General features: G+C 48.4%; 1 protein-coding gene across 4 annotated transcripts in view; it reads left to right on the top strand.

Moving 5' to 3' along the window:
* The first annotated feature begins 8068 nt into the window (after positions 1-8068).
* Positions 8069-17802, top strand: part of aass (aminoadipate-semialdehyde synthase) — a 97539-nt gene continuing 87805 nt past the window's right edge. For 2 of the 4 annotated variants that reach the window (XM_078220136.1, XM_078220138.1), the window contains exons 1-2: positions 8138-8202; positions 15143-15273. The gene's annotated coding sequence lies outside the window, so the exon portion shown is untranslated. Of the gene's footprint in view, positions 8203-15142; positions 15274-17802 lie in introns of all 4 variants that reach the window. The other 2 variants (XM_078220139.1, XM_078220137.1) reach the window with 2 other exon arrangements.

Below are 17802 nucleotides of genomic sequence, written 5' to 3'. Positions count from 1 at the left end.
CCCCAAATCGGCCAACACGAGCTCCCTAACCCCGACACACATTGCACCCCATGCCCTTCCATACATCATGCTTTCAATCCCACTTATAAAGAACAAAGAAAATTACAGCACAGCAACAGGCCCTTTGGCCCTCCAAGCCTGCACCAACCATGCTGCCCAACTGAACTAAAACCCCCTACCCTTCCGGGGAACGTATCCCTCCATTCCCATCTCATTCATATACTTGTCAAGACGCCCCTTAAAAGTCACTATCGTATCTGCTTCCACTACGTCTCCCGGCAGCAAGTTCCAGGCACCCCACCCTCTGTGTAAAAAAACTTGCCTCATACATCTCCTTTAAACTTTGCCCCTCGCATCTTAAACCTATGCCCCCTTGTAATTGACTCTTCCACCCTTGGAAAAAGCTTCTGACTATCCACGCTGTCCATGCCCCTCATAATCTTGTAGACTTCTATCAGGTCGCCCCTCAACCTCTGTCATTCCAGTGAGAACAAACCAAGTTTCTCCAACCTCTCCTTATAACTAATGCCCTCTATACCACGCAACATCCTGGTAAATCTTTTCTGTACCCTCTCCAAAGCCTCCACATCCTTCTGGTAGTGTGGCGATCAAAATTGAACACTATATTCCAAGTGCGGCCTAACTAAGGTTCTATAAAGCTTCAACATGACTCGTCAATTTTTAAACTCAATGTCCCGGCCGATGAAGGCAAGCATGCTGTATGCCTTCTTGACTACCTTCTCCACCTGCATTGCCACTTTCAGTGACCTGTGTTCCTGTACACCCAGATCCCTCTGCCTATCAATACTCTTAAGGGTTCTGCCATTTACTGTATATTTCCAATCTGTATTAGATCTTCCAAAATGCATTACCTCACATTTGTCCAGATTAAACTCCATCTGCCATCTCTCCGCCCAAGTCTCCAACCAATCTATATTCTGCTGCATCCTTTGACGGTCCTCATCACTATCCGCAATTCCACCAACCTTTGTGTCGTCCGCAAACTTACTATTCAAACCAGTTACATTTTCCTCTAAATTATTTATATATATTACAAACAGCAAAGGTCCCAGCACTGATCCCTGAGGAACACCACTTGTCACAGCCCTCCATTCAGAAACGCACCCTTCCACTGCTACCCTCTGTCTTCTATGACCGAGCCAGTTTTGTATCCACCTTGCCAGCTCACCTCTGATCCAATTAAACTTCACCTTCTGCACCAGTCTGCCTTGTCACCCACAGAAGAAAAATGCACACAATCGCCATGAGAGGGGAAAGATTGGTGAGGGTTTTCCTGAGCTGCGGCTGTTGACGGTTTGTGAGCAGCGTGCCCTGGAGCTGGCAGGGGCACACGCCTAGAATGGTCAACAACAGTTGGAGTCCGGCACGCAAGTGAGCATCAGCTGAATCCTATTCATAATTCTTCTTTGAAGTAAGTGCCATACTACGCAGGCTGTTTTCCCTCCTTTTCCCTAATTTGTGCTCTTTCTTACAGTGCTGCACCAGGCCCTTCTGGTGTTGCGGCCTCCCCGGTTGCTCCTGAATCAACTCTCCTGGACACCTCAGATGACAGCTTGGAGAGGGGCCCTGAAGAATCCTCCTCTGACAGCACCAGTAATTCGATGCAGGCATCAACCACACAAACCACCAACAACAGAGACTATCACGATGGTGGGTCATGTTAGCACTGAGGCTTCTGGGTCACTTACTAGTGAGCACATTCACAGCCGCTGATGCACATCGGGTGGAGGCGGGCACATCCAAGGGCTCAGGGACACCCAAGCCTGCCCGAGGTGAGGATTCAGCTGTCCCCAAGCCAGAGACTGGGCATCAGGGTTCGTTCATCCCGAAGCTGGTGGAGATGCATCAACAAACCCGGGGAGTTGTGAATGGGGCTGTCAGTAACCATGCTGCGACTGCAAGGCTGTTTAGAGGAGTCAAGCGAAGTGGAGGCAGCGGTGCCGCCACAGCATGGTAACCAGGCCCACACTGCAAGGGTGGCATCTGCAATGGAAAGTCCGGCACAGGGATTTGGCCTCATGGGTGACAGGATCCAGGCCATCCTGGAGGCACAGTGGGCCATGGCAGAGACACAGCCGAGGGTGTGGCTGGCATCCTGAAGCCACATCGGTCCATGGTCGCAGGTATCGGGGGCATGTTGGAGACACAGTTGGCCACGGCTGGGGCTCTTGCTGGGATTCTGGAGATACAGCAGGCCCTGGCTGTGGCCTCAATAACTTAGCCTAGTCTCACAGGGCTAATACAGAGGGGCTCCAGAGCTTAGCACAATCTCAGAGGGCCAGCACTGAGGGATCACAGACCATGGGGCAGATGCATCTGGGCCTCCAGCACTGGCAGAACCAGGTGACGCCAGAGCTTCTGGAGCTCAGTACAGCTACCTTGGCATCCCATGGCATGTCCCCGGGGCCAATGGACACCCCGAGGGAGGAGGAAGGGCTAGAGCCCATACCAGGGCCTTCCACCCAGGAGATTCCGGACATCCCGAGACCTTCCGAATCCCTCCTTCCTCACACCGGGGCATCTCAGAGCCAGCTGGATGAACAGGGTGGCACCAAAACATCAGTGTCATCCGCAAGTCAGCCAGGGCCCTTCAAGTCTCGGCCACCCAAGGGACGTCCACCAAGGGCATCAAAGGCAATGGGGCACGATTCACAGCTGGATCTCTCCACCTCTGATGTGCATCCTGGAGAAGTATCTAGACAAAGCAGTAGGCCGCACAAGATTAGAAAGTTGTACAGTCACTAAAAGGGCATGGGGTGAACATCACCAGTCATCATTTGTTACTGTTAAGAGCACAATTAAATGTTATTTACATCTCACAGCTGTGACTAATCTGTCTCTGATTCTCAGGGAGGGTGGGGTAGGGTGGGGGAGGTGGGAAAGGGTGGGGGTGGGCTGAGAGAGGGTGGGAGAGGAGAAGGGTTGAGTGGCCAGCTTTGAGTTGTGGAGGGGTGGCGGCTGCAGTGGTTCCTGGGGTGTGGTGGAAGGGTGTTGGGAGCAGCCCCCTCACTGCATGGCACCAGCTAGGTAAAGCGGGCTGCTATCTGGGCCTCCCTTGCAGCCCTGCCCTGCCGGATACCTGCCATCGCTGCCTGTCCTCCATCCTCTGGCTCCTCATTGGCAAGTCATTGAGGTCTGCTGGTGCCGATCCTTCTCCTCCAGCTGGTGTGCTGCATCCTGCGCTGTATTGTGCAGGGTGCAGCGCACAATTATTACGCGTGAGGCCCACACAGGGTAATACTGGAAGGCACCCCAGAGTGGTCCTGGCAGCGGAACCGCATCTTCAGCAGGCCTATGCTACAGTCCACTACGGACTGGGTGGCAGCGTGGGCCTCACTGGAGCGGGACTCCGCCTCAGTCTCGGGCCTCTACACTGACATCATCAGCCCTGACCTCAGCGGTAGCCCTTGTCCCCCACGAGCCATCCCAGCAGCCTGGGCTGGTCTTCGAAAAGTCCAGGGATGTCCGACTGCCTCAGCATATAGCTGTCGTGGACACAACCTGGGTGGCGTGCACAGACCTGCATGATGTTCATCCGATGGTCACATATAATTTGAAGACAGGGAGTGGAACCCTTTCCTGTTAATAAATGGTTGTCCGTCACCTCACGGGGACCCCAGGGCGATTTGTGTCCCATCCACTGCCCCCTGCACATGGGGCATCCCAGCAATAGCGGCAAAGCCTGCAGTCCGGGCGTCCTGCTGGACCCTGTCCAACATCAAAAATGGATGTAATGGCTTGCCTGGTTCGTACAAGGCATCTGTCACCTGGCGAACACATCTGTGGACGGAGGCCTGTGAGATTCCACAGAGGTCGCCACTGGGTGCCTGGAACAACCCTGTTGAACAGAAATTCAGTGCCGCTGTCACCTTATCTTCTACTGGGAGCGGGTGACCTCCCCTCCCCTGAAATGCCAGGTGTGTGAGTGCTTCACACAGGTGCTGGACCATGTCCTTAGCTAGGCGGAGCCCGTGATGGCACGTAACCTTCGACAGCTCCTCGAATGATGTCCTGGTCTGGTACTGCCTAGGCTTTTGCATCCTCCTTCTCCTGGACACCTTTCAAGAGCCTGCTCTCCCACCTCATGGGCATCACCGGCAACCCCTTGCCCTCCTTCCTGAGGGTCTGCCACTGGCTGCTCCTGGAGTGGCCTTCCAGGAGCATTTCCTTCCAGGCATGTGTTGCAACTCAGGGACACGGGACTGGGACAGACTCCTAATTATCACAAGATGGGTTCCCATTCACTGCAGAGTACATGCAGCATGAGTGTCTATGTTAACAAGAGCACCCCTGCTTGGAGCACCAGCTGTCTGAATTGATAACTCTCAAGCAGCACATGGTGCGCTCCCACCCCCTGCCCCAAAACCCCAGCACTCAGTCCAGTCCCTCACCACACCCCACAGCCAGAACATTGGGACATCCCAGTGGCTTCAGATAGCAGCCTGACCAGCACTCAGTAAAGGGCCCCGCCCCACAGAGACTACATGGAACATCCCTGGGCCTGGGGACAGCACTTCCAGCTCTTCAGGGACTTCCCCACAGCAAGCAGAAATTCCCCAGGCCCTCCCTGCAACCTCCCCTGCACTCCGGGGGCTGCAGCTCCTTACTCCTGTTCATCGCTGCCATAGTAAGAAGTTTAACAACACCAGGTTAAAGTCCAACCTGTTGGACTTTAACCTGGTGTTGTTAAACTTCTTACTGTGTTTACCCAAGTCCAACGCCGGCATCTCCACATCATCGCTGCCATGCCAGGTCCCGACTTCTATGGAGCAGTTGTAAACCCCACCAGCATAACGTCATGCTAGAGAGGGGGGAGAGACGCTGGCAAGTTGGGGATTCTAGTCACAGACCCGCCAATGAGATATTAAGGTATGTTAACGAAGGCAAGTGGCGGTTATGCTGATTTTCAGCATGGATCCGTTGATGCAAGCAAATCTTAGGCTGGGAGATGTGCGGAGACCCGGCTGCCCAGTACGAATCCTGTGAACCGGCCGCTGCTGATGTCTCCCAGCCCTCTGCACTACAAAAGCAGTGCAGCGGGATGGGAGAATTGCCCCCTACTCATGTGACTACCCAATGCTCACCTACATTACTATCCTTAAAGTGAAAGTAGAGAACTACGTATTACCTCCAAAAGCTTCAGAGCTAGTAGAGCATGAACAACAATCTCAAGTTGCTAGACACGACTCGAGGGCAAAACAGCACTCATTTCAACAAAGGGATTGAATGTTAGCACGTAATTATGCCACAAGTGAGAAATGGGTACCAGCTGTAGTTTTAGCAAAAACAGGTCCAATTTGTTACACAGTTCAAACTGAAGATGAATTAGTTTGGTGACACCATGCTGACCAATTGTTGTCACCTTGAAATGATTTCTCTGAATAATCTCCAGAAGTACCAAGTTCTTCAGTTCCTAGTGTTGTGAATACTACAGCGGAAGACTTAGTTGAATCTGAGTTGCCTGATAATTGTGTTTCTGCTACTGTATCATGTGCGAATGATGCAGAATTAATCCCAAGAGAAGAAGTGGCTACTGAACTTCAAATTCCAAATCATACTTCCAGACTCAAGGTCAGCCAAATTCCAGAATGTTGGATACAACCAAAGAGGAATAGATGTCCTCCTGATTGACTTTCTTATTAGCTGTGTCTGAAGTATTATTGATCCCATGCATCGTTGCATGGTTGCTTTAAGAATTGATCACATGATTGGACGGTGACATAATTGGAATATTTAACAGGTTCCTGCTTTTAATTTCAGTTTGTACTCTGTGCAGTGCAGGGAACATTTCTTTCAATAAAATCTGCTGTCTGTTGGTTTAAATCTACAAGGGCAAACCACATTCTTTTCTTTTTGTTTAAAACCCACAGCTCCTAACATAGTTAGGACATTACACACACTCTCTCTCTCTCTCTCACATTCATGCACTCATTTTCTCTCTCTTTCACACACACCTTCTCCCTCTCTCACACACATATACACATACTCCCTCTCACAACACGCACACTCCCTTCTTCTCATGCATTCCCTCTTTCACTCTCTCTCTCACACGCACACTCCCTCTCACACTCTCTCACAAACCCCTGGTGAAAAGTCCCTTCACAATCCCCCCTCCCAACCAGGCCCTGTAGCTTCTACACCGCCCCACCCCGCCAGTCTCCATAGCCTCTGACTCTCTTCCCTGGCCACCTTTTATCCCTGGATCCTCTTCTTCTCAGCTCCCCGAAATACTCCTTCTCCCCCATTAAGCACTGTCAGTGATTACTGCTCGTCCCATTAGAGACGGTTTCTCTATCACATTTGCTGCTGATAGGCTCACTAGACAAAGAATGGTTTGTTTCTGTGTAAATTATATACATAAACAGAATATCTCCCTCTCCCTCTGTCCTCCCTCTCTCTCTGTCCTCTTGAACTCACTCAACAGAAGAGCGTGGGGGGAGCCCCCAAATGGCCACATTGCACAATTGGCCCTTTGAGATGAGGCCTCAGCTGTGGTGGAAGCAATGTTTCAGAGCAATCTACTACATTTCGCTGTCATAAGATCACTGTGTGACTCAATGGGTCATATTTTGCTGGAAAAGTAACATATTAACAACACCTATCACTATTCATGTACAAACTGACCAGCAAATTCATAGAATCATAGAATTCCTACAGTGCAGAAGTAGGCCATTTGGCCCATCGAATCTGCACTGACTCTCTGACAGAGCATCTTACACCAGACCCTTTCCCCCGTAGCCCCATACATCAGCAATAAGCAAAGAATTGAGAAACTCTAGGGTGGTTGACTCGTCGTTTTCTTCCCCCAAATGTCTTTCGCCTCTCTTTTCATTTCAAGAACTTCCTGAATTTGTACATGGATTGGCCCATTAAACTTGCCGGAGAATTTAAAATTTTGCAAGTAAAAGCTTCAAGCCATCGCAATACATCTTGCTCTCGCTCTCTCCTTTAAGTTCACTATCTTCTTATTCTCCTGAAGAACTCTCGCGGGTCATGAGTGGTCTGTGACCTTGGGAATCACTGGGTGAGATTGGTGGAGATCTGTCCTCTTTTTAGGTCAAACCAAACCAAGTAAACAAACTCAGATTAAATCAGGCCAAAGTAAAAGGGGCAGCTCCCCAAAAAGGAGGGGGAACAGCCCGAACAGAAATCAAAGTACAAAGGAAACTTAAAAACATCAAATTAAAATGTGATTATTAGGGTCAATAATGCACCCAACCCCTGCGGTACCCAGCGGGCGCGGAAAGCGTCAACCTCGCCCGTGGACACCGCATGCTCCCTCTCCAGGGACACCTGGCCGTGAACGTAGCCGCGGTAGAGGGGAAGACAGTCAGGATGGACGGCCCCCTCGATCGCCCGCTGCCTGGACCTGTAGATGGCGCGTTTCGCCAGGCCCAGGAGCAGGTTCACGAGGAGGTCGCCATCCCGACCCTCCCCTCTCCGCACCGGGTGTCCGTAGATCAGGAGCGTGGGACTGAAGTGCAGACAAAACATCAACAAAAGGTTCTTTAGGAAAACATAAAGGGAGTGCAGCCTAAGACACACAACATAGACATGGTCCACAGACTCCACAAGGCCGCAGAAAGAGGAAACCGTACCAGCCGGAGGAAACCCATGCAGACATGGGGAGAATGTGCAAACCCCACACGGACAGTGACCCAAAGCTGGAATCGAACCTGAGGCCCTGACGCTGTGAGGCTGCAGTGCTAACCACTGTGCCACCGTGCTGTTGGAGCATGAATATTCAGCACACCGAGTGCTTGGGCAGAACGTCCCATTTCTGTGCTGCGCGGTCAATGTGTAAAAGAAAAGCTGGAAACTTGAGATATAAACAGAAAATGTTGGCCGAGGGTCTGCTGGGTGCAGAGAGAGTTAGGGTAAACCTCATGTTTCAGCTCCTTTCATCAGAAGTATCAAACATGTCATCTAACAGTTGGAGATACTTTGTCTTTAGCACCAAAATAAGTCAATGAGGGTGGTGCCCAGCCCGGGGTCACACACACACCTTTGCTGGCTCGGATTCCCTGCTGATTTTACCAGGCATACTGTATGGCTGAGGAGGCAGTGCATCGCACTGATACACCATTGGCTGCCTGTGAGAGCGGAATCAGTTTCACATCGCTCTGCAAATAGCTCCTCATTCCTGATCCTGTCAAATCCTGCTCTCCGCTCAACTGTGAGGTGAGTGTTTGTTACTGAGACCCACACCTTGCAGCAGATCCTCCCTTTCTCCCTCCCTGCTCCCTCTTTGTCCTCCCTCCCTCTGTCCTCCCTCTCCCCCACTCTCTCTCCCTCCCTCCCTCTTGTCCTGCCTCTGTCCTCCCTCTCTGGACGCAATCGGCCCCGGGTACATGATTCACCTCTCTTGGAGCTGCGACACATGTTTGATTTTTCAGACCTATTGCAGTGCGTTCGTCACAAATCTCCAGCCTCCCCGGTGGGACAGCAGGGGCGGCAGTGGCTCAAGCTGCAGGAGCAGTTGTGAAATGGGCAAATGGCGCAGTTATTTCAAGGAGCTGGTTGTGGCCTCGCAGCCCGAGCCCTTCAAAGCCTCGCTTGCTGCCGTCAATCCCCGCTATATTTAGAATCAGAGCCTGCAGTGATCTCTCAGGATGGGAAAGCGTTTCCTCATACATTTTTTCACTTCCTGTGAGTTAAAACGCGTTGTTTAGCTGCATTGTACATGCCAAGTTCTGGATACAAACATGGACATAATGTAGAGGGTTGTGGAGCAATAGTAACTTTTAAAATGGAATGAAGGAATGAGTGGATTCTTGCTTGGTATGGTGCAAGTACCAGCCTGAAACTTTGGAACCCGTTCACATTACCTGCCTTTCTCCTTTTAAAATATTTCTTAAAACCAAGTATTTTGACTGTGAGCCCTAAGCTATGGAACAGCGCCAAGCTCCTGTTACCACAGTATTTATTGTATTAGAGGTGCTGGAGACATCCAAATTCTTGTCTGTGTCAAGTTTGTACCTACCAGGCCTTCTGAACCCTGTGCACTTCTGGCATCATCACTCAACCAATTCTCTGGGAAGATTTAGTCTGACCTGGTGCTGTTGTGTGGAAAGAGAGAGTGAGAGAGAGAAAAGCTTTCATTTATGTGTCACAACCTGGGGAACCCCAGATTAATGTTATCTCTCTGGTAATGTAGGAAGTGTAGTAAGTGATTTGCAAACTCTCACAAATCACAATGAGATGATAATTAGTTTTCGCAATGTCGGTTGTGGCAGAAAATGGGTGAATGTGTTGATAGTGAAAAGAAAATGTCTTATTTCTTAGTTTGGAAGTTGCTCCAAGTTGACCATCTCTCACTATTCTCCCTACAAACTTTGCGTGTAAAGCAGTCCGAGTAGCCACCGCTCCCAAAGTCATTAAAAGGATGTTGGTGTGAGGCCCTGCTGCCATCCAGTTCTGTTCTCCATGCCAATATTCCATCTTGTCCTTGGTCACCTCCACATTTTAAGTAAAAGTGAAGTTGACGTAAACAGTAAAGGTGTTATAGTGAGGAGCAGTCTGTGACTGAGAATGTAGAACTGGGTCTCTTTCACACAATTTTAAAGTGACTGATCCCTCTGCTAGCACATAATTACAAACAGCTAGTTATTCTTCATCTTCCTTGACAATATTCCAGATGTGGCCTCACCAAGGCTCCTCATTATTTCAACTGGCAGCAATGACAGAATATTCCAAGCACTGTCTGATTCCTGAAATAGTGACGTTTTTATTTCTAATTGTGAAATATTCTCTCAACGCACAATATAGTAGAGGGTGAATCTCCCCCTGATTCTGCCTGGTCATTTTTGATTTTAACATAGAAATATAAAAAGTATGAGCAGGAGGAGGCCATTCACCCCTACTAGCCATCCCAGGCATTCATTATGATCATCAAACTCAATAGTCTGATCCCGCCTTCCCATCCCATTTCCTTTGATCCACTTTGCTCCAAGTGCTATATTCAACTGCTTCTTGAAAACATACAGGGCAGGATTTTCTGGCCATGCTCATCCCAAGGCTAGAAAATCCAGTCTGAGGTCAACAGACCTTTGCATGGTCCATGTCCTGCCCGCTACGATTCCCATTGCGGATGGGACAGGAAAATTCAGCCCACAAGGTTTGGGCCTCAACTATTTTCTGTGGTAACGAATAGGCTGACCATTCTCTGGGTGAAGAAATTTCTCCTCATCTCTGTCCTAAATGGTCGACCTTATATCTCAGACTGTGACCCTTGGTTCTGGACACTCCGATCATCAGGAACATTCTTCTTGCATCTATCCTGCCTAGTCCTGTTAGAATTTTATAACTTTCTATGAGATTCCCCCTTATTCTTCTGAATTCCAATGAATACAATCCTATCTGACTCAATCTCTCCTAATACATCTGTTCTGCTATGCCAGGAATCCATCTGGTAAACCTTATCTACACTCCCTTTAGAGCAAGAACGTCCTTCTTCAGATAAGGAGACTGAAACTGCACACAATATTCCAGGTGTGGCCTCACCAAGGCCCTGTATAATTGCAGTAAAACATCCCTGCTCCTGCATTTGAAGCCTCTCTCTATGAAGGCCAACATACCATTTGCCTTTCTTTGCAGCCTGCTGCACCTGCATGCTTACCTTAAGTAACTGGTGTACGAGGACATTCAGGTCTCAATGCACATTTTCCCCTTCTAGTTGAAGGCCATTCAGATAGTAATCTACCTTCCTGTTTTTGCCACCAAAATGGATAACCTCACATTTGTCCAAATTATACTGCATCTGCCATTCATTTGCCTACTCACTCAACTTGTCCAAATCACATTGAACGATCACTGAATCCTCCTCACAACTCACCCTCCCACCCAGCTTTGTGTCATTTGCAAATTTGGAAATATCACATTTAGTTCCCTCATCTAAATCATTAATATATATATAGTGAATATCAGGTGTTCCCAGCTCTGATCCCTGCGATATTCCACTAATCACTGCATGCCATTTCCAAAAAAACCAGTTTATTCCTACTCTTTGTTTCCTGCCTGCCAGCCAGTTTTCTATCCATCTCCATACACTAACCCCAATCCCATGCACTTTAATTTACATGCTAATATCTCTTATGTGAGACTTCTTCAAAAGACTGAAAGTCCAAATAATCCATATCCTTTGGCTCCCCCTCATCAACTCTACCAATTCCATCCTCAAAGAATTCCAGTAGATTTGTCAAGCATGATTTCCCTTCCATAAACCTGGGCTGACTCTGTCCAATCCTGCCACTGTTTTCCAACTGTTTTACTATAAAATCTTTGTAACGGATTATAGAATTTTCCCCATTACCGATGTCAGGCTTACTGGTCTATAATTCCCTGTTTTCTCTCTACCACCTTTTTTAAATAGTGGGATTAAATTAGCTACCCTCTAATCTGTTGGAACTGTTCCAGAGTCTATAGAACCTTGGAAGATGATCACCAATGCATCCACTATTTCTCAGGCCACTTCCTTAAGTACTCTAGAATGTAGATTATATGGCCCTGGGGATTTATCGGCCTTCAATCCCATCAGTTTCCCCAACACCAATTCTTTACTAAAACTGATCTATGTCAGTTCCTCCCTCTCACTAAACCCTTTACTCCCCAACATTTCTGGTATCTTATTTGTGTCTTCCTTTGTGAAGATAGAACGAAAGTATGTATTCAGTTGGTCAGCCATTTCTTTGTTCCCCATTATAAATGCCCCTGTTTCTGACTGTAAAAGATCAACATTTATCTTCACCAATCTTTTTCTGCTCACATACCGATATAAACTTTTACAGTCAGTTTTTAATGTTCCCGCAAGCCTATTCTCGTACTCTATTTCCCCCTTCCCATAGTCCTCCTTTGCTGAATTCTAAAGTGTTCGCAATCCTCAGCTCTGTTGTTTATCTTGGCCAATTTGTATGCCTCTCCCTTGGATATAATACCACCTCTAATTTCCTTTGTAAGCCATGGTTTGGCCGCCTTTCTGGTTTTACTTTAGCATCAGACAGGGATAAACAAATGTTGCAGTTCACCCATATGCTCTTTGAATGTTTGCCATTGCAAACTATCATCCCTTTAAGTAATGTTTCGCAATTTATCATAACCAACTTATGCCTCATATTGTAGTTTCCTTTATTGAGATTCAGGATCCTAGTCTTAGAATCAACTCCGTCACTCTTCATCTGGATGAAATATTCTGTCATGTTATGATCGCTCATCCCCAAGGGGTCTTGCACAACTAGATTGACAATTATTTCTTTCTCATTACACAATACCCAGTGTAGAATGCCCTGCTCTCTAGTTGGTTCCTCAACGTATTGGCTCAGGAAATCAGCCCGTATACATTGTAGGAATTCCTATAGTATTGTAACTAATTTAATTTGCCCAATCTATATGCTGATTAAAATCACCCATAATTACAAATGTTCCTTTATTGGATACGCCTCTTATTTCCTGTTTAATATCATTCCCAACATCACCACTGCAGTTTGGAGGTCTGTATACAACCCCTACTAACGTTTTTTTGCCGCTTGGTGTTTCTTAGTTCCATCCATAAAGATTCCACATTTCCTTCCTCAGTATGGTATTGATTTCCTCAATAACCGTAATGCAACTCCGCCACCTTTACCTTTTTGTCTGTCCTCCCGAAAAACTGTGAATCCCTGGATATTCTGTTCCCATCCCTGATCACCCTGCAGCCATGTCGCCGTAATCCCGACTATATCATACCAATTTACATCTATTTGCATGTTTTATTCATCCACTTTATTGTGAGTACTGCGTGCATTAAGGCACAAAGCCTTTACTCTCATCTTTTTAACATTACTGGTCCCGTTCCTACTATTTTTCACTGAGGCCATTTACGAATCTGGCCCTTGGTTTCTCTGACAATCACTTTTCTTATTCCCTTTCTGTCTTTAGTTTTTGTCCTTGATTCCCCTGCCTCTGATTCCTTGCACAGGTTCCCATTCCCCCAGCCATTTTAGTTTCAACCCTCCCCAACCGCTTTAGCAAATCCTCCCCCTAGGACATCAATTGCGATCCTGCCCAGGTGCAAGCTGTCCAGTTTATACTGGTCCTACCACCCACAGAAACCAATCCCAATGCCCCAGGAATCTAAAACCATCCCCCTCACACCATCTCTTCAGCCATGTATTCATCCAATATATCCTGCTATCTCTACTCTGATTAACACTTAGCACTTGTAGTAATCCTGAGATCACTACCTTTGAGGTCCAACTTCTCAACTTTTTTCCTAACTCCCTATATTTTGCTTTTAGGACCTCATCCCTTTTAACCGATGTCATTGGTATCGATGTGTACCACGACCACTGGCTGTTCACCCTCCAGAATGTCTTGGAACCACTCCTATACATCCTTGACCCTAGCACTAAGGAGGCAACATACCATCCTGACATCTTGTTTGCGGCCATAGAAATGCTTATATATTCCCTTGACAATTGAGTCCCCTATAACTATTGCATTTCACACTTTTTACCTCTGCCCTCTGCAGCAGAACTAACTGTGGTGCAGTGGATTTGGCTGTTGCTGCTTTCCTCTGAGAGGCCATTCCCCTCAACAGTATCCAAAGTGATATATGGGTTTTGCAGGGGAATGGCCACAGGAGCTTCCTGCACTGTATGCCTCGCCCTCTTGCTCTGCCTGGTGGTGACCCATTCCCTACTTGCCAGGGGAATCTTAGCCTTCAGTGTGACCACCTCTCTGTACGTACTATCCACAATACTCTCCGCCTCAGAGATGCTCCATATCAACAACCTGCAATCATGCAGCCTCTTAATTCAAAGAATGTTTGAAGCTACTTCATAGATCGACATCTGCAGAATGGTCACTAATGCGGAAGGGACAAGTGAAACCTTGTTGAACAGATAGGGGGTGGGGTGGGGGGGGGGTCTGGGGTTTGGAATGGTGGTCATGGCTTTGGAGGGCAGTTGGAGGTTTGAGAGAAAGAGCAGGGTGGCTGTCAGGGACATAAGGCTACATTGACGGGGTGGGGGTCACAGTTGGTGTGGATGGTCCTGAAGTCTGCTGTCTGCATTGTTTAAATGAGCTTTTAGTGCTGTGTCAATCTGATAATTGTGGCATGGGGGTACGGGGCAGGTTCTGAGCTGTGTTGAGAGTCAAGGAGCTGGGCCTAATGGGCGGTGTGAATGAGACCCCGAAAAAAAAGACAACGTGGTGTCCACCCTGGGGGCAGTTCTTAACCTCTGGAGTAGCTGTTATGTAAGTTTAAGCGTAGAAGCATGACAGCAATGAGATCTTAGCATGAGTATGGTGCTTTTCAGTTTTTCCTCTCCCTGAAACAGAAGGCAATTGTGCCCTCTAATGTTCCTGAGACTCATGCTCATCACACTAATGGGCCATCAAGAGTTAACCCTTAATAATGTCAGCTACCCACAGTAGCAGGAATGCGATGAATCCTCAGGGCTCAGGGCTCGATGTGTGGTTCCATGGGGTCTAGAGGCACTGGACTCACTTCTCTGCCAGGACCCCAACATCTGCCAGTCACGATCCATTAGCTCCAGAGCGGACATCGCCATTTAGTTGACCCTGGCCATTGAGGATGAGTTTTAAGTTAATTATTAGTGTCACAGTAAGCTTACATTAACACTGTAATGACATAACTGTGAAAATCCCTCATGTCCCCTCAATCCAACACCTGTTCAGGTAAACTGAGGGAGAATTTAACATGACCAAAGCACCTAACCAGCGCGTCTTTCAGACTGTGGGAGGAAACCGGAGCACCCGGAGGAAACCCACACAGACATGGGGAGAACGTGTAGACTCCCACAGACAGTGACCCAAGCTGGGAATCAAACCCAGGTCCCTGGTGCTGTGAGGCAGCAGTGCTAACCATTGTGCCACCAGCATAGAACCCTCCTCTCAGAACCCCCACTGTTAGAGAGGCAAAGGGATGGGAGAACCAGACGGGAGGCTAGAGGCGAGTCTAAGTTGGCAAGGATATAGGCCAGGGCTAGTCCTGTTCTGCAGTGAGCGATCACTGATGGTGAAGCTCGGGCCCTGTCTGTTTCCAGGTTCAGAAGGCCAGTGGGTCAGCGGCTGTGGCACCAACCTGACTCTGACTGTCCCTCTCTCATATCATCTCTCACAGGACTCCGAGCTATATTGGGTTGGAATCAGCGGAGCTGGTCATCTACTAATAACTGCACTGGAGGAGCACAGACTCCAGAAGCAGCACCCAGGGAAGATCCTGCACAGGACTTCAGTAAAGCCTTTGACAAGGTACCTCATGGTAGACTGGTAGGAAAGGTGAAGTCACACGGGATCTGTGGAGAGCTGGCAGGATGGTACAGAACTGCCTTGACCATAGAAGACAGAGTGTAACAGTAGAGGAGTGCTTTTCTGAATGGAAGGCTGTGACCAGCTGTTTTCCACAGGGATCAGTTCTGGGACCTTTGTTGTTCGTAGTATATATAAATGATTTAGAAGAAAATGTAGCTGGTCTGATTAGTAAATTCGCTGACGACATAAAAATTGGTGGATTTGCGGATAGTGAAAAGGATTGTTAGAGGATACAGCAAGATATAGACCGGGCGGAGACTTGGGCAGAGAAATGGCAGATGGAATTTAATCTGGACAAATGTGAGTTAATGCATTTGGAAGGGCCAATGCATGTAGGAATTATACAATAAATGGTAGAACCCTTAGGAGTATTGACATTCAGAGAGATCTGGGCATACATGTCCACCAATCACTGAAAGTGGCAATGCAGGTGGATAAGATCATCAAGGAGGCATATGGCATGCTTGCCTCCATTGGTTGGGGCACTGAGTATAAAAATTGGCAGGTCATGCTGCAGCTGTCCAGAACCTGAGTTGGGATATTGTGTACAATTCTGGTCGCCACACTATCAGAAGAATGTGGATGCTTTGGAGAGGGTACAGAAGAGGTTTACCAGGATGTTGCCTGGTCTGGAGGGCATTAGCTTTGAGGAGAGGTTGGGCAAACTCGGTTTGTTCTCACTGGAATGACGGAGGTTGAGGGGTGACCTGATAGAGGTTTACAAGATTATCAGTGGCATGGATAGAGTGGCTAATCCGATGTTCTTTCCTAGGGTAGAAAAGTCAAGTACTAGGGGACATAGGTTTAAGGTGCATGGGGAAAAATTTAGAGAAGATGTGCGAGGGTGGTGAATGTCTGGAACTCGCTGCCCGGGGAGGTGGTGGAAGCAGGTATGATAGCGGGGCATTTAAAGAGCATCTAGACAAATACATGAATAGAATGGGAGTGGAAGGATATGGACTCCGTATGTGCATACAGTTTTAGTTTAGGCAGGCATCACGATCAGCGCAGGCTTGGAAGGCCAAAGGGCCTGTTCCTGTTCTGTACCGTTCTTTGTTCTTTGTTCACAGAGAGAACAGGGCAGGCTTAGGAGCTGGAAGCTGTACCAGCCATGAAGGCACTAAAGGAGACGAAAGGTCTCATGTAGTCTTCATGGGGTTGTCAGGCAACATGTGCCGTCGAAGACTCTGCCTCACGAGGGAGACTATGCAGCACTTGTGCCACTTCCTTGTGGACTTGACACCACGTGGACGCGGTCCTGAACCCACCACCTTCTGACTCAGAGCTGGGGGTGCTATCACTGCACCAAGGCTGATATTAGCACTGTCCCCTGGAAACTACAAATACAAATGCTGAAAATCTGAAATATCAACCGAAAGTGCTGGAATACTCAGCAAGTCAGGCAGCGTTTGTGGAGCGAGAGTTAACATTTCAGCTTGATGGCCTTTAGTTCTGATGCAATGTAGCAAATGTAGCAGATAATTTGTGCACAGCAAGATCCCACAAACAACAATGAGACAACGTTCAGACAAGCTGTTTCAATGACGTTGGATGAGGGATATATTCTTGACCATGGAGTCTACCTAGCTTTCCTTCGAAATTGTAATGTTAGATCTTGCATGTACCCGAGAAGGTTAATGAACCACAGTTAACGTCTCACCTGAAGGACAGCATTTTAACATTTTAATTCTAAGTGCTGGGCGGACTTGAAACTGGGAGTGTTTCAGATCCGAATTTTAGACCCATTCTGAGGCACCCCCATACGCACTCTGCCTGAAAAAATATCAGCAATTCCGAATCGCGCTGCAGAAGCCTGTGGGCCTAACGCGCCCAAAATCCTGCAGCTCCGATTGGCGCCTCCAACTGCGCATGCGCAGAAAAAAAATGATAGAATGCTGCTCCCCTGCCACATTGCTCCTGGGCCGGATAATGCCTCCCCCGGCCCCCACAGACATTGCCCCACCCCTGCAACATTACTGACCCCCTTATCCCCCACCCCCCCGCTACCCAGACCGAACGCGCCCCTCCCTTCCTTCCCCCTCACTGATCACAAGCAGAGTGGCAGTGGACCCCTCCTTCCCCCTCACTGATCACAGGCAGAGTGGCAGCCGACCGCCCCTTCCCCCTCACTGATCACAGGCAGAGTGGCAATGGACCCCCACTTCCCCCTCACTGATCGATCACCAGCAGAGTGGCAGCGGACTCCCCCTTCCCCCTCACTGACCACAGGCAGAGTGGCAGCAAATGCATTTAAATGGTTGTTGCACCCGTTTTGGGCGTGGGCCCGATCGTGGCCATTTTTGGACCTTGGTAAAGGGGAAACTGGCGCGGAGGTGGGCGCGGATCATGCTACTTGCCTCACACCTGACTTTACCAAGTTTTCGTGCCCGAAAACAGGCGCAGCTTGATGGTAAAATCGGGGCTGCATGTCCACTTGACATGTGAAAGCAAGGAATTACACTGGCTTTG

The sequence above is a fragment of the Mustelus asterias genome, chromosome 9 (assembly GCF_964213995.1).
Source record: "Mustelus asterias chromosome 9, sMusAst1.hap1.1, whole genome shotgun sequence".
NCBI classification, from domain to species: Eukaryota; Metazoa; Chordata; class Chondrichthyes; order Carcharhiniformes; family Triakidae; genus Mustelus; species Mustelus asterias.
Note: the sequence above shows the minus strand (reverse complement) of the source record. Positions and strands in the feature narration are given on the sequence as shown.